Here is a 14,805-nt window from a genome sequence, read left to right as displayed (position 1 = left end):
TCACATGCAATACTTACCGCATTTTGATAAATCCAGGCCTAAAGCACATATGCTTTCAAGGGTTAATTTTTTAAAAGTTTCCATGTCTAAAATTAGCATATATGCATGTAACATGGTGCGATGTGCACACAAATAACACTGGGGCTTAAGCTATCTCTTTACCCTTACAGTCCATTAACTCCAGATTCTCCAGGATTCCCCTTGGGAATAGAACAATCTCCTAGGCCCTGGACGTTCTCTTGCACAGTCTGTATGGCAGATAGTAATAATCATTTTGGACTCTGAGATAAGGTTTCAATATACATTTACATATAGTTTAATACCAAAAAAAATAGTACTGGTTTACAAGTCCTTTTTTCTTCACACACTCAATAATACAAATATTACTGAGGGTAAATCTGTGAATCTGCAGTTTCTTACTCAATGGATATTCACCCCAGCCAGTTAGAGAAATTATGCATATTCAAAATATACACATACACTGAAACATGCACATATACTTTTGGTGCTGAAATATACAGTATTAAACTGCATGGACTAAAGTTACTCTGGTGCCTTCCTCCTGAGTTGAAGGAGCCATTTTGATGTACTTCCATAAATTTCAATGGTCGTATATCAGAATAGTGACTTCCACTCAGAAGGAGGGTGCCAGAGTAATGTCACTCCAGTGCATCCTCCAAGTGGAGGGCATCATTTGAAGAGAGCATTGGATGGAAGTAGACATATGAAGACCTAGACCTAGATTGAGGCCTCAGTGGTGGGACCCGACCTCAAGGCCAAACAATGGCATTGAACCTGGGCCTCTGTGACTGGATCCTGTCCCTGGGCTGAGCCCAAAGTCATGCCTGGATCTGGACTTTGGCCTCTGCAATGGGACCCAAATTTGGCTCTAGCCCCCTTGTTGGGCCAAGGCAGGGCTTAGACCTTCACCTGGTCCTGGTCCTGGGAATAGGCTGAGGCCTTGATGCTGGGACCCAGCCTCCGGGTTGAGCTTAAGTTTTGGGCCATGGACTAGGCTGAGGCCTTGGCATCAAGACTGAACTTATGGACCAAGACCCAGCATCAGTCTTGGGCCAAGCCTAGGTGTTGGTGATGGAACCAGGCCATGGCGTGGGCCCCGGTACAGGCCTTAGAGCTAGGGCTCAGTGACTGGACCTGTCCTTGGGCTGGGTCTCTTCACTGGGCCTAGACCTCAGAAACAGGACTAAGGTATGCTGATTGGGACTCCCAACAAGTGGGGTGAGTGAGGGGTAGGGGTGTGAATCGTGTGATCGATCGTCTTAATGATCGATTTTGGCTGGGGGGGGAGGGAAATCTGATCGTCGTGTTTTTTATTTTTAAAAAATCGTTAAAAATCGTAAATCGGGGAGGGCGGGAAAACCGGCACACCAAAAAAACCCTAAAACCCACCCCGAACCTTTAAAATAAATCCCCCACCCTCCCGAACCCCCCAAAATGTTTTAAATTACCTGGGGTCCAGTGGGGGGGCTCCCGGCGCGATCTCCCTCTCTCTCTGGCCACGGCTGCGTTGAGAAATGGCGCCGGTGGCCCTTTGCTCTTATCATGTGACAGGGCAAAGGTAGCGCCGGCGCATTTTGGTTCCTGGCTCCCGACGTCACGCGTGCAGGAGATCGCCCCCGGACCCCCGCTGGGCCCCCAGGGACTTTTGGCCCACTTGGGGGGGGGCTCCTGACCCCCACAAAACTTGCCAAAAGTCCAGCGGGGGTCCAGGAGCGACCTCCTGCACGCGGGCCGTATTGCCAATCTTCAAAATGGCGCCGGCGCTACCTTTGCCCTCACTATGTCATACGGGCGACCGTAACGATACAATACAAATGCCCCTGACGATAAATCAGGGGCATTTGTATTGTATTGTGCACTCAAACGATTTTGGACGATTTTAAAATTATCTGACGATAATTTTAATCGTTCAAAAACGATTCACATCCCTAGTGAGGGGTGGGGAGGATTCTGGCTCCAAAAGTTTTGGGACGTAAGTGAGATGAGATGCAGAGGGGCTTTGGGAGGTTTAATTTTGTATTTTTTTGTTTTGTTTTAGTTTAATAAATGCTTATTTCATTTCTGCTCTGGACAGAAACAAAATAAACGTTTTTTTCTACAGATCCCAAATGTATATGTGCTAGAGATGTGAATCGTGTGATCGATTTCGGCTGGGGGGGGGGGAGGGAATTGGATTGTCGCGGTTTGGTTTTTTTAAATATCGTGTAAATCGTAAATCGGGGGAGGGCGGGAAAACCGGCACACTAAAACATCCCTAAAACCCACCCCAACCCTTTAAAATAAATCCCCCACCCTCCTGAACCCCCCCAAAATGTCTTAAATTACCTGGGGTCCAGTGGGGGGGTCCCGTTGTGATCTTCCACTCTCGGGCCATGGGTGCGTTGATAGAAATAGCGCCGGCGCCATTTTGCTTCCTGTCCCCCGACGTCACGAGCGTAGGAGATCGCTCCCAGACCCCCGCTGGACCCCCAGGGACTTTTGGCCAGCTTGGGGGGGCCTCCTGACCCCCACAAGACTTGCCAAAAGTCCAGCGGGGGTCCGGGAACGACCTCCTGCACTCGAATCATTCCTTTCTTCGGAACTTCTACTCTTCTCCAGCTGCTGTGAGTACCACACTGTGGACCCCCTGCTTGTGTCATCTATGTGGGGACCTCTCTCCGGTGTACCCCACTCTGCGGACCATTGGCAATGACTACCAGAGGAACTCTCTCTAGTGTATCCCACTCTGCGGACCATTGCCGTGATTACTTTAGGAACTCTCGCTGGTGTACCCCGGTCTGCGGATCACTACCGTGATCTCCCACCGAGGGACCCTCTTGAATAGCATTCCTACGGACCCAGTGTAACTACAGTGACATTGACTTTCTCTAGCACTCCTCGCTCCTCGGGAAGTGCTGCAGCTATTGCCTGACTCCAGTCTCCTCCTGAACTGAGTCTGACATCAGTATCAGTGCTTCCAATCCGTGGCCCACTTCCAGGGGTCACTCTCTCTTTCTTCATCAATGCATCTGCTGTATATCATCCCACAGCTGAGACTCTGCCTCCTGATGGTGAGGCTCAGCGGGGCTCCTCCCCCTGGGCGGTACCACCTCTCATCTCGGCCAAAGGGCCCACACAATTACAGATCCTAACAGATTGCCAAGTCCATGGACCCAGCATAGCTCTCAGCCCTCCAGGCCATCCCTGGCCTGGCCCAGCGAATTTCAAACCAGCAGAAGGTTTTGGAGAATTTAGCCAATGCCATAAATATTTTAAATAACCGGCTGGACATGGTCTCGATGTCTGCCAAACTGAGCTCCACTCCACAGATGCCTCCATCCGGCCACCGGTGCCCCTGCCGGCACCTCTTTGCTTTTCAGGAGACCCCTTGTCCTGTAGAGGCTTCTTGAATCAGTGCAACATGCACTTTTCTTTACAGCCTGCATAGTTCACTGAAGTGGCTACCAAGACAATATATATACTATCTCTACTGGAAGGATGGGCGTTGGCCTGGGCATCACCCCTGTGAGAACAAGCAGACCCGATCCTCCAAGATCTGCTGGGCTTCCTTGCCCTCTTCCACTCCGTCTTTGACGACCCCGCTCGTAAGGCCATCGCCGGTTCCACACTACAGCACCTGCATCAAGGTTCCAGGTCCCTTACCGAGTATGTCATCGAGTTTAGGACTCTTGCGCCGAGCTGCACTGGGATTTGGGCTGCCTGCGTGTGATCTTCCTTGAAAGCTTGAGCCCACGCATCAAAGATGAGCTAGCAGCCCAAGAACTTCCTGACACCGTGGATGCTCTCGTGGATCTCGCAGGCCGCATTGATCGCCATCTTCGTGAATGCTCGCAAAAGACCAAAGGACTCAAGAAGGTGGCTACTGGCACTCCCCACATCCACCCAGGTCCTATCACAAAGACCGCTGCTCCGCAAGATGCCGATGAGGAGGAACCTATGCAGATGAGTCACAGCCATCTATCCTCGAAAGAGAAACGTCGCTGTCTATGTTCAGGGCTATGTACGTACTGTGGCCAACCCGGACATGTGGTATCTACCTGCCCACTCTGTCTGGGAAACTTCCAGACCTAGGTGGGGCACAGACTACTCCTAGGCCTGACATCACCTTCTCCTCTGTTAACATTACCTCTTTCCATCAACTCTGGCACCTTGGAATTCCACATGGTGGTCAACCATGAGAAGACACGCCCAAGTGTATGTGGAGGTGTGCCCCACCTGTGCCTGTCAGAAGCCACCGATGGGTCGACCTTGGGGTCTTTTGCAACCACTGCCCGCTCCCAGTGAACCATGGACACACATTGCCACGGATTTCATAGTGGATCTTCCTCCTTTCAATGGCAAAAATACCATTTGGGTCATGGTGGATCAGTTTTCAAAAATGGCTCACTTTGTGGCTCTACCTGGCCTCCCGTCTGCCCTGGAACTGGCGAGACTATTCATCCACCACATATTCAGATTCCATGGACTCCCGAGGCATATACTCTCCGACCGGGGGGTAAAATTCATGGCCAGGTTCTGGAGGGCCTTATGTAAGAAATTTGACATTGCCTCAGATCTCTCGTTGGCATATCACCCACAGGCCAATGGTCAGACAGAAAAGACAAACTGGACCTTGAAACAGTTTCTCTGAGCATATGTCAACTCACGACAAAATGACTGGTCCGAATTACTACCATGGGCTGAGTTTGCTCTCATCTCTCTGCTTCCAATGGTTCTACACCCTTTCAAGTGATATATGAACATCAGCCCTGCCTCCTCTTCCATTACCCCTGCCAGTGGCCTCTCCTGCAGCGCTAGCCACCATGCAAGAGTTGCATGAATTCTGGGACGACACTAAATGCCTCATACAACAAGCTGCCCAGAAGTCTAAGAAATGCTATGATATCCATCATCGGGCAGCTCCTCAATTCAATCCTAGTGATAAAGTATGGCTTAGTACTCGATTCATTCATCTGAAAATACCTTCAGTCTGCTTCACTCCCAGATACATCGGGCCATTTCCCATACTTCGACGTCTAGGCCCAGTTACTTGCAGCCTACACCTGCCCACATCACTCAAGATTCACAATGCCTTCCACATCTCGTTACTTAAACCTCTCATTCTATCCAAATTTTCCAAAAAGGTGCCTGAACCGCAACCTTTGACATCAGAAGAGGACATCACTTATCAAGTTCAGGATGTTCTGGATATATGGAAACGAAGAAGACGATGGGAATATCTGATATCATGGGAGGGCTTTGGGACTAAAGAAAACAGCTGGGAGCCTGCAGCTAACATTCTCGATAAAGAACTGATCAAGCAGTTTCAAACTCCCTGATTTTATTCTTATTTTATAAAAGTGTATCCCGCTGCTGAATTAGGATAAACTCCTGTTGTTGACTCTGCTCCCTAAATTGAGTAACTTGTAACACTGACTGAGTTAATTTCCTATGACAGTTCCCCAAATCAGTCCTCTGACTCTCTACTATTACCAGCTCAGGCTATGCTTTTCTGAGTTGGGATTCCAGAGAATTTGTTTTTCTAACAATCTGATCTCTTCCCCTGCTCTGATGACGCGGTGGTTCAAATTTAGACCTTTGGTATCTCCCTGTTCGGGGGGGGGGGGGGGCTAGATACATTGCTAAGCTGTGTGGGATTCTCCCCCACTCTGCTGCTGTCACTGAGTTGATCAGTTTCAGTAAGCTGTGAGTGTTTTTACACCTCTTTGTGTTTCAGAGGATTTTGATCTCTGTCATTCCTTGTTCTATGGAATGGTTCATTGCTCTCACCTGAATTAATTGAGTTGTTAAGCTTTTTAGTTCTGCCTTACTGCTTTCCCTCTCCATAGTTAGCTCTGTGTTCTCTATTTCTGAATCACTCAGCCTTTCTTTAAAACTATCTATTTCTTGTGAGATATTTTTTAGTTCCCACATCTGTACAGCATTTATTTCCACAACCTCTTTTATCTCAGCTTTCAAATTTTCATTCAGTGTATCTAACTGGAGGTTTATAGCCATAACATCTACATATTTATTACCAGCTGTTTTATCATGGAAAGTACTGCACAATACTCCGCTAACGTGGGCATAGATTAGCTTCATTAATTACATTTGTAGGAGTCAGTCTAAGGAAGCTACCTTCATTACCTAAGTCTGAGTTAGCTCCCTCTATATTATCTCTGATGGCTTTTATTTGTCCTGTATTACTTTCATGTCCAGTATAAACCTGTACCAGTTTAAGTATTGCCTGATTTTCTAGGTCAGCTGTTTCCTGCATATTCATTTTTGTTCAGGACAAATTTGAATACAGTTTTCTATCTCGGTGGAACCTCCATTATATATGTTGGGAGAAGATATATGAATTCCAACCCCACACCTCCCTTTACTATTTACAAGTGACTCTCCTGTTCGTTTCTTAGAAAAATTAGCCAACTGTGTAATAAATTTAATATGAGTTAAACAGGGCTAAACTTCAGTTCATCAGGCAACACACAGGCAATTAGGGACACAGACCATAATAAAAGAAATAGTTATAAAAGCATTTTTGACATCCAGTGCTTATCAGATTACAATTAATTAATTAATGCTAGCCCCACCTCTTTCTAGTTGTGACTTGTAATTATAGAATGCTAATGAGCACTAGCTTCCTGCCCCACAGACTAGGGAATGAAGTTACAGTTATTACCACAGGACCAGAAGCTGAACCCTCTCTCCTGATCTTCAGCAAGCTTGTTTTTCCATGACCGGGACCTAGGTGTCTGAAGCGGCAGAGTCTATCGCCCAGACCAGAACATTCCAAGCTGAGAAGGGTTTTATCTTTTTATCACTTTCTAGCAGCAAGGTGCACTCAGTTCCTCTGCTCAGAGACACCTGGGGGAAGACCCACCTTTTCTCTTTCTGTAGCAGATGTGGAGAGCTCAGCCAGAGAAAGCCACAAGCACTTGGATGGACCACCTCCTTTTCTTTGATGGATAATGATTGGATGACAACAGACAGCCAAGTGTGCTGATAGCTGGCAACTTTTCAAGGGCTCACCTTTGCATAATTCAGCTGCTCATGAATATTCATGTAAATGCATAATTAAGACTTTTAATCAGCAGATTTTCCCAATCTTTTGCCAGTCCTTTGTTTGCTGGCACAGTTCAACAAGCAGTCAGTTTTAATGAATGACAGTTGTCCAGGTTGACAGGACAGCTGATAAGTCTGGCTCTCAGATTGGTCTTACCAACATAAAAGAGTCCCCAAATGTTTTCTGGTACAGATTCATACACAGCACCATTTGTGCTGTTTCTTTTGACCTCTTTCAGCTCCAGCTCGGTGGGGGTGGGGGGCATACATCTGTGCAGGCCAGTCATACACACAGAACTGCAGTCTCTGCATTTGGCTACCCATAGCAGAACAGAACAATGTCCATTTATACTGATGTCAAAGAGTCATTTTGGCTGCTTCTCCTGTTAACAAGAGTTCAGATTTTCCTACAGGATTGGTGTTCTCTCTCTCTCTCTCTCTCTCTTTAGATATATATATACAAGCCCTAAAGCCCGTTAAAACGGGCTACATCCCTCTGTCTCTCACCTCCCCCTCATTCTCTCTCCCCTCACTCTTCACCACCCCCCTCCCCCACCCACTCCTCTCCACCCTCCCTCTCCTCTCACTCAGTCCCTCCTCTCCCTCACTCCCTCCCACTCAGTCCCCCCTCTCTCCCTCCCTCCCACTCACTCAGTCCCCCTCTCCCTCCCACTCACTCAGTCCCCCCTCTCCCTCCCTCCCACTCAGTCCCTCCCTTCACCCACCTCCATTTCCTCCCGGCGCCGTAAGCGCGACTTCCCGCAACCCTCACCCGGCTCCATTAACTCCTCCCGCTCCTGCCGGCAGATCTCGGGGGGGTGTCACTCCCGCGCGCGCGGCAGTGACCCCCCCGAGATCTGCCGGCAGATCTCGGGGGGGGGGGGTGTCACTCCCCGCGCGCGCGGCAGTGACCCCCCCGAGATCTGCCGGCAGATCTCGGGGGGGGGGGGTGTCACTCCCGCGCGCGCGGCAGTGACCCCCCCGAGATCTGCCGGCAGATCTGGGGAGGAGAAGTAGCGGCACCGCGCGCGCGCGGCGCCGCTGCTTCTCCTCCCGCTCCTGCGGCCCCACCGCCATTTTTTTTTCTGACCGACGTCCTTGCCCGCACATGCGCAGTAGAGCTGTGCTCTACTGCGCATTTGCGGGCCGTCGGTCACAGGCCATTTATAAGGTAGAAGATAGAGAGAGAGAGAGAGATTTATAGCCCAGATTGATTGGGAGGTTAGCGAGAGGATGCAAGGAGGAACAGGAAAACTCTTTCCTTCTTCCCCCCACCACCATAAATTCAACAGGACAGCTCCCTCATTCTCTCCTCCCTCCACCATCAGAAACTCAAATCTTCTCTCCCATGATCTCAAATTCTATCCCCCAGATCCTGGAACTTCCCTCTCTTTCTATCTCTCTCTTCTCCAAGGTCCTAGAATTCCACCTTCCAAAAGTTTACCAGCATAAATTATGATCTTGATAGAGCAGGACTTTTGATGGTGCCAGCTATTAAATCTGCCAGACTCAACCAAATGAGGGAACATGTTATATAAATAGCAGGAACAAAAATATGGAACACTTTACCAATGCAACTGTGACTACAGATAGATAAGAAGAAATTTGAAGCAGAATTAAAAACATGGCTGTTTAAACGCACCTACACAAAACATGAGTAAGATGCACATACAGGCTTAACTTTTTCTTTTTTTTTAGATATATTTATATTTTAATTTAAAATGTTATTTTATTGTTATCTTATTACTAGTTGCTATTAGGAATTGTAACGCTTTGTAGTTTTTTTAGATTTAGAATTTTAATTTTACAGCTAATTTATACTTTGTCTGTGCTTTCTTTTTAATTATTTTTAGATGGGCTGGGCGGTCAGTGCACATGTAGGGGTGTGGCCAACGCCACTCAGGACGCAGAGCTCCGGCGTGAGGCCTGGTGCACAGTGGAAGACCCGGTGACCGCCGCTGCAGGACGCCGAGGCCTGGAAGAGCTCGCAGCTACCACTAGGGAGGCCGACCCAGGAGCTGCCGTGGAACCAAAGAGGTGAGCAGGCCCGTGCGCAGGCCAGGTGCGGACGGGGTGCATAACAATTTTTTTTCTTTTCTTTTTTTCCTTTTCTCCTCCATCATTAATTTGGTACTTTTTAATAACCAGTATAAGTGTTTTTTGTGTTGTTTTTAGTTCTGTTCACCTTAGAACATATTTTGATCATTAACCAATCGATAGTGTCCTCCATATATATTTATGAATCATGAGCCGCCTATGCTTAGTATTATCAGCAATATCGAGAAACAGTAAGCATGTCTCAAGTAAATCATCTTAGTAGTTTTTCTACGTTGCCATTAATATATGCACAATTTAAAACTAGCATTTAGTCTTGCGTTTTAAAACAACTTTTGATAAAGACTATTTTTATTAGTACAGTATCATATATAGACTCCAGGTTAACAAACACGTGATTTTATTAAAGTTTATTATCACATTCTGTGTTTTATTCATGTCATATCAGAATAGACTTTTTATTACAATCCAAGAGAGAGGATTGATACATATAATGGCAACATATGCTACTGACTCCACCCATTCTAGTTGATTGACGTTTTGGTTTTTTTTGGCGCCATCGGCAGCATGTTAAATCGGGGATCAGGCACATCTTCACCTTCTTATGCACCATACTCCGTCAAGAGTAGTATGCTTAATAATGCACCGATAGATATGTTTTAAACTTCTTTATTGTATACGCGTTCATACCTGTGTCCTCTAAAAGTAATTCTGATTTACTCCTCTTTTAAAAAATGGAGTCTTTTGAATATTTTGAAGAAGAAAGTGTATCATTCCCTGCATTGAATTACTTTAAAGCAGGTTGTATTAGCACAGGAATATCCTATCCTATGCAGCTCTTATGCAAGAGTATTTAGGAATACACTCTTGTTTGTTTATTTTACATGGCTTAGGTTTTTTTTTTTTTTTTTTTTTCCTAAGGAATACTGCGCAGAGCAGCTCATTGCCCATACTTGAATCATCCTTTCTAAATAGTGAGGATTTACATATCTTGCCGTGGCATTCTGATTGACATATGTTACTTACCCCGCCCTTTCCATCTGATTGATGTTCTCTTTGGCGCCACTTTTAGCGTTTAAATCAAAGGCCATGCATGTCCTTACCTTTTGATGTATTGCACATCATTACACCAGTTGGTACAGTGATGTATAAATGGTAGTCTCTATTATTGACATTGAACTTTCTAAGGTATTCTTTCAGAGAAATTGCTTATACATTTCCACGGACTACGTGCTTACATCGGCTCATTCTAAAAGTAAATAATTCCTAGACATAATTTCTTTGCAACAAATGAATGCTTGGGTATGTTCATTATAAGAAAGTCAGGGAACACGGGTGTTTGAGATCATTCCTCTATAAATACCAATGCCATACATGTTTACGATTAAACTAAATTAATTATTTTTGAGACACTATTTTAGAAGTTAGGTATTTACAGTTCAAATGGCCACCCAATTGTATTAAGTAAACTTGTGCTGCGGATTTACTTTCCCCTTTTATCTCAATTAGTACACACATTTATCCAATAAAACAATTCATTATTTTAGGATGTCATCAAGATTTTCCTCTAATTGAAGGAATTCACATGACAATAATATTACCAGAACAGGTATTTAATAAATCTTTTGCCTACTATTTTTTAATTGTCTTTTGGAACACACATTAATTGGTTGTTTTACTCGTTTCTTTTGACATATCTGGTTTTTTTTTTTACTTATCCAGTTTTTTTTATGTTGTCGTCATCTAATCGATTTATGTAAATTATTTATTATTTAATTATTTTTTTTAATGTGCTATGTATGTACGCTTTATTTTAACATAATTTTTATATATATTTTAGCACACATTTATATGTTTTATTTTAATGTTGAGTTAAACATTTTTAAATATTTCATTTATTTAATTCTTGTGTTAGTTTATATGTTGTATCAAAGTATTTTAACTATATATTAGGATCTCATATCTATGCATATTTAATTTTCTTAAATGTTTTAAAGTTAATTTTAGGTGACTCTTTACAGCCCTTGAAGCAGCACTTCGGACAAAACTCAGCCTGATTCAGGCTTTGGTTACTAGATTTGTATGCACATCAATAAAGATTGATTGAAGGACAATGGATCTATCTCCTTTTTTTGTTACCTCATGGCTTTGATAGATCAACTCCCTTGTTGTTTTTTGGGTCCATGCCAATTTTATGACATGTGTGCATGCATTGCTGCACGCATCTTGTAAAATACAATACCCACACGCATACGCGCACCTGATTTTATATTGGCGCGTGCATGTCCGGGTGGGTCGCGACTCTCGCGCATGAGGGAGGTACTTTAATGACCTTTCCCCAGTTCCCTCCCAGTCCACTCCAATTAAGTGGACTGGGAAGGAACTTCCCTAACCCCCTACCTACTCTGCCTCCCTTTTGCCCCTCTCCTCCCCAACCCCTAAAACCCCTCTTCCTACCTTTTTTTTTAAATGTGGAACTTACTTCATTTTATGAGATAAGTAAGTTTCGTCTCTTGCTTCCCAAGACAGGGCCTAATGGCTCCTGTTCCAGTCAGCTCCCACCCTGCCCTCACCCCGCGTAGACTCCAGCCCTGGCCCAACCCTTTTGACCAGCCCTGCACTTCTGCGCCTACCGGGAGACTTGCTCGTGGCCAGGCCATTTTTAGAACGTGCTTGTCACATGCCCAGCCTGGCCACGAGCTTATCTCCCAGTTTTTGCACACGCCAGTCTTTAAAAATCTGCCCTTTTACTTTTAAAGTGTTACATAAACAGGACCGGTGAGATATTATGCAGCTATAAATCCATAAAAACACCGAAGCTTACAATTTATGATTAAACCTCTACTATCTATGCACTATCTACAAAGTAAAATGTAAAGACTTCAATATCGTAGAAACTAGCCAATCAGCTAATTTAATTGTCAGTTTTTAATTCAGCACATGAACATCAATAATAAATGGCACATTTTATCGCTGATGCAGACAACTCCTAACAATTTGTGTACCCGTGTTATCGCCCCTGCCCTGCATCTGCTCCAATTAGAAATGTCGGCGGGAGACCAAGGCTGACAACATTGTATATTTCTGCCAAACAAAATGGTGCCGGCAGACCTAGGTCACTCTCTTTAGTTGGGATCTGAAATAATGGCTGTCAGTTTCAGAGCTGTGGTTCCAAAACTGGTCAGATTTATGTACGTGAGAAGTTATTTAAAAGCTGCTGCACAGGCACATGTTGAGAGAATACAATCCTCACAAATCTGTGCGGAGCCCCTGGATAGGTCATTTAACAGTTCACACTGAGAGTTCTCGTATGTTACTTAATACAATACATCACCCACAGAGAAAGGGGTTGAATCAGTTGCCTGAATGCATTGCTCAGCCTGAATGTCTTCTCTTATCATTTTTTGGGATGTATTGTTTACTTTCTTGATTCTTCCCAACACCTTTTACATGGACTTGAATGCCTGAATGGTTAGTATTATTATTTCATAATTGCCTAGTGACAACATTTTTCACTACCATGAGGGTTATTTTGTTTGGCAGGAAATGAATTTCTATTGCTCAGATTCAAAGTTATAAATAAAAAAAAGAAGAAAAAATGGCACAAGGGGGTTTAAATGCATGCTGCTGCCTTTGATAAACCTTAGATCCCTCTCCTTTTTCTCTACTCTGGGCTTCTTCCCTCACAAAAGAGCGTTCACAATGTGTCAGATTTCCTTAGGGTGTGTTAAGAGGATCCCTGTTCTATTTACTGTACCAGCTAGAAATTGTTTACAAGAGGGGGGGGATTTGTCTTCTTCCTAGGAATTCACGGCCTCATCAGGAGCCAGATATTTCCTCCCCTGCCATGTTTCTGCTAGTCTCTCTCTCTCTCTCTCTCAACTCCTCCCTGCACAGCTGTACAAGTATGGTCTATCTCCACACAGATTAATCCCCAGGCATCGTAGGGATGTACATTTGTTTGAAACAAATGGGTAATGAAAACAATCAGTTCTTGTTTTATTTATTTATTTATTTATTTATTGTACTTATAATCCACCTAAAATAATGAATCATGTTAAGCGGAGTACATACAGTAAAACACAATTCAACAACATTACATCAAGTTCACCATCAAAAATCATTAAAATTATTACAATCTAATACAATTATAAATAAAAAATCAAATCAGTTTGATTGGAAAGGCTTCTGTAAACCAGAAAGCCTTCAATCTTTTTCAAAAAACCTTAAGATCAGAAATGATCTAAAGGTCATCCAGTAAGGCATTCCATAGCTTGGGACCAATAGCTGAAACTGCATGACTATGCACTTCTTGCAAATGGACTTCCTTCACATTTGGTACCTCAAGGAGATTTGGTGAAGATGATCTTAATACCCTCAAGGGAACATATTTCTTGAACAATTTTGTCAAATAGCTAGAATATTTCCGATTCATTTTAACAATTAACAAAATAATCTTAAACTTTATCCGCTGAGGCACCGGTAACCAGTGCGAACGGTGCAAAGTCAGAGAAATGTGTTCTTATTTTGGGATCTTAGCAATTAACCTTGCAGCAGAGTTCTGCAGATACTGTAACACACATAACCGCATCTTGGATAAACTTACGAGCAAGGAGTTACACGAGTCGAATTATTGCTATTTTTTTTTTTAATTAAGCAAATGGTCAGATCCCCAAAATAAAAGTTTGTGTTTGCATTCATTTTCATTAAAGTCTAAGGGGCAGATTTTTAAAAAAGTACGCGCGCACGTACTTTTGTTCACGCAACTGGCGCAAACAAAAGTACGCCTGATTTTAAAAGATACATGCGTAGCCGCGCGTATCTTTTAAAATCCGGAGTCAGCGCACGCAAGGCTGTGCAAAATCGGCAGCCTGCGCACGCCGAGCCACGCAGCCTGCCTCCATTCCCTCTGCCTCCCCCACCTTCCCCTCCCTTCCCCTACCTAACCCACCCCCCGGCCCTAACTAATTCCCCCCCCTACATTTATTCCAACAGTTACACTTGCCCGAGGCTGCTGCGCACCATATTTCGGTCCAGGGGGCTGGTCCGGAGGCCGCGGCCATGCTCCTGGGCCGGAACCACGCCCGCAGCCCCGCCCCCGGAACGCCCCCAATGACACGCCGGCCGCGACACACCACCTGGCACGCCCCCGACACGCCCCCCAAGGAAAGCCCTGGGACTTACGCGCTTCCCGGGGCTTTGTGCGCACTGGCAGCCTATAAAACATAGGCTTGGCATGCGCAGGGGGAGCTTGGGGAAGGTTTTCAGGGGTTACACACGTATCTTACGCACGTACTCCTTTGAAATTCTGCCCCTAAGTGTAAGCAAAACCGCAGGGTGTTTTTTCTTTTCAAGGCAAGCCAGACAGAAAGGAGCTGGGATGAAAAGGGACAAGGGAGGAACAGAATCAATTAAGGTCAAGCATTTTTTCTCAGCTGACACCTGTGGGGATTGATATAATGACGCTCTTATTTTTTTTAACCTGAAACTGAAAGTAAAAATTGTAACTTTGAGCAGTCACCATTTTGTGTGCAGAGATTCCTCTGTGGATTTTCAGACAGAGAGGTTGTTCTGTTTGAAGCTTTTTCACTGAGTCAAAGAAAATCTTTTATAAAGGTTGCCTTTGAAAGCATTGCTATTTTTTATTTTGTGCCCTGAAGCAGCTTCTCACATCGGCCTGCA

General features: G+C 44.8%; 1 long non-coding RNA gene across 3 annotated transcripts in view; it reads left to right on the top strand.

Annotated features, from left to right (window-relative positions):
• LOC115088796 overlaps positions 1–11,192 on the top strand; it is a 73,189-nt gene extending 61,997 nt beyond the window's left edge. For all 3 annotated transcript variants that reach the window (XR_003855889.1, XR_003855888.1, XR_003855887.1), the window contains 3 exons: positions 8,922–9,105; positions 10,671–10,732; positions 11,121–11,192. This is a non-coding gene — a long non-coding RNA (uncharacterized LOC115088796). The remainder of the gene's footprint in view (positions 1–8,921; positions 9,106–10,670; positions 10,733–11,120) is intronic.
• The last annotated feature ends 3,613 nt before the right edge of the window (positions 11,193–14,805 follow it).

Source organism: Rhinatrema bivittatum, chromosome 3, assembly GCF_901001135.1.
Source record: "Rhinatrema bivittatum chromosome 3, aRhiBiv1.1, whole genome shotgun sequence".
Taxonomy (NCBI): domain Eukaryota; kingdom Metazoa; phylum Chordata; class Amphibia; order Gymnophiona; family Rhinatrematidae; genus Rhinatrema; species Rhinatrema bivittatum.
The sequence above is the reverse complement of the archived record's forward strand: the minus strand, read 5'-3'. Positions and strand labels throughout refer to the sequence as shown.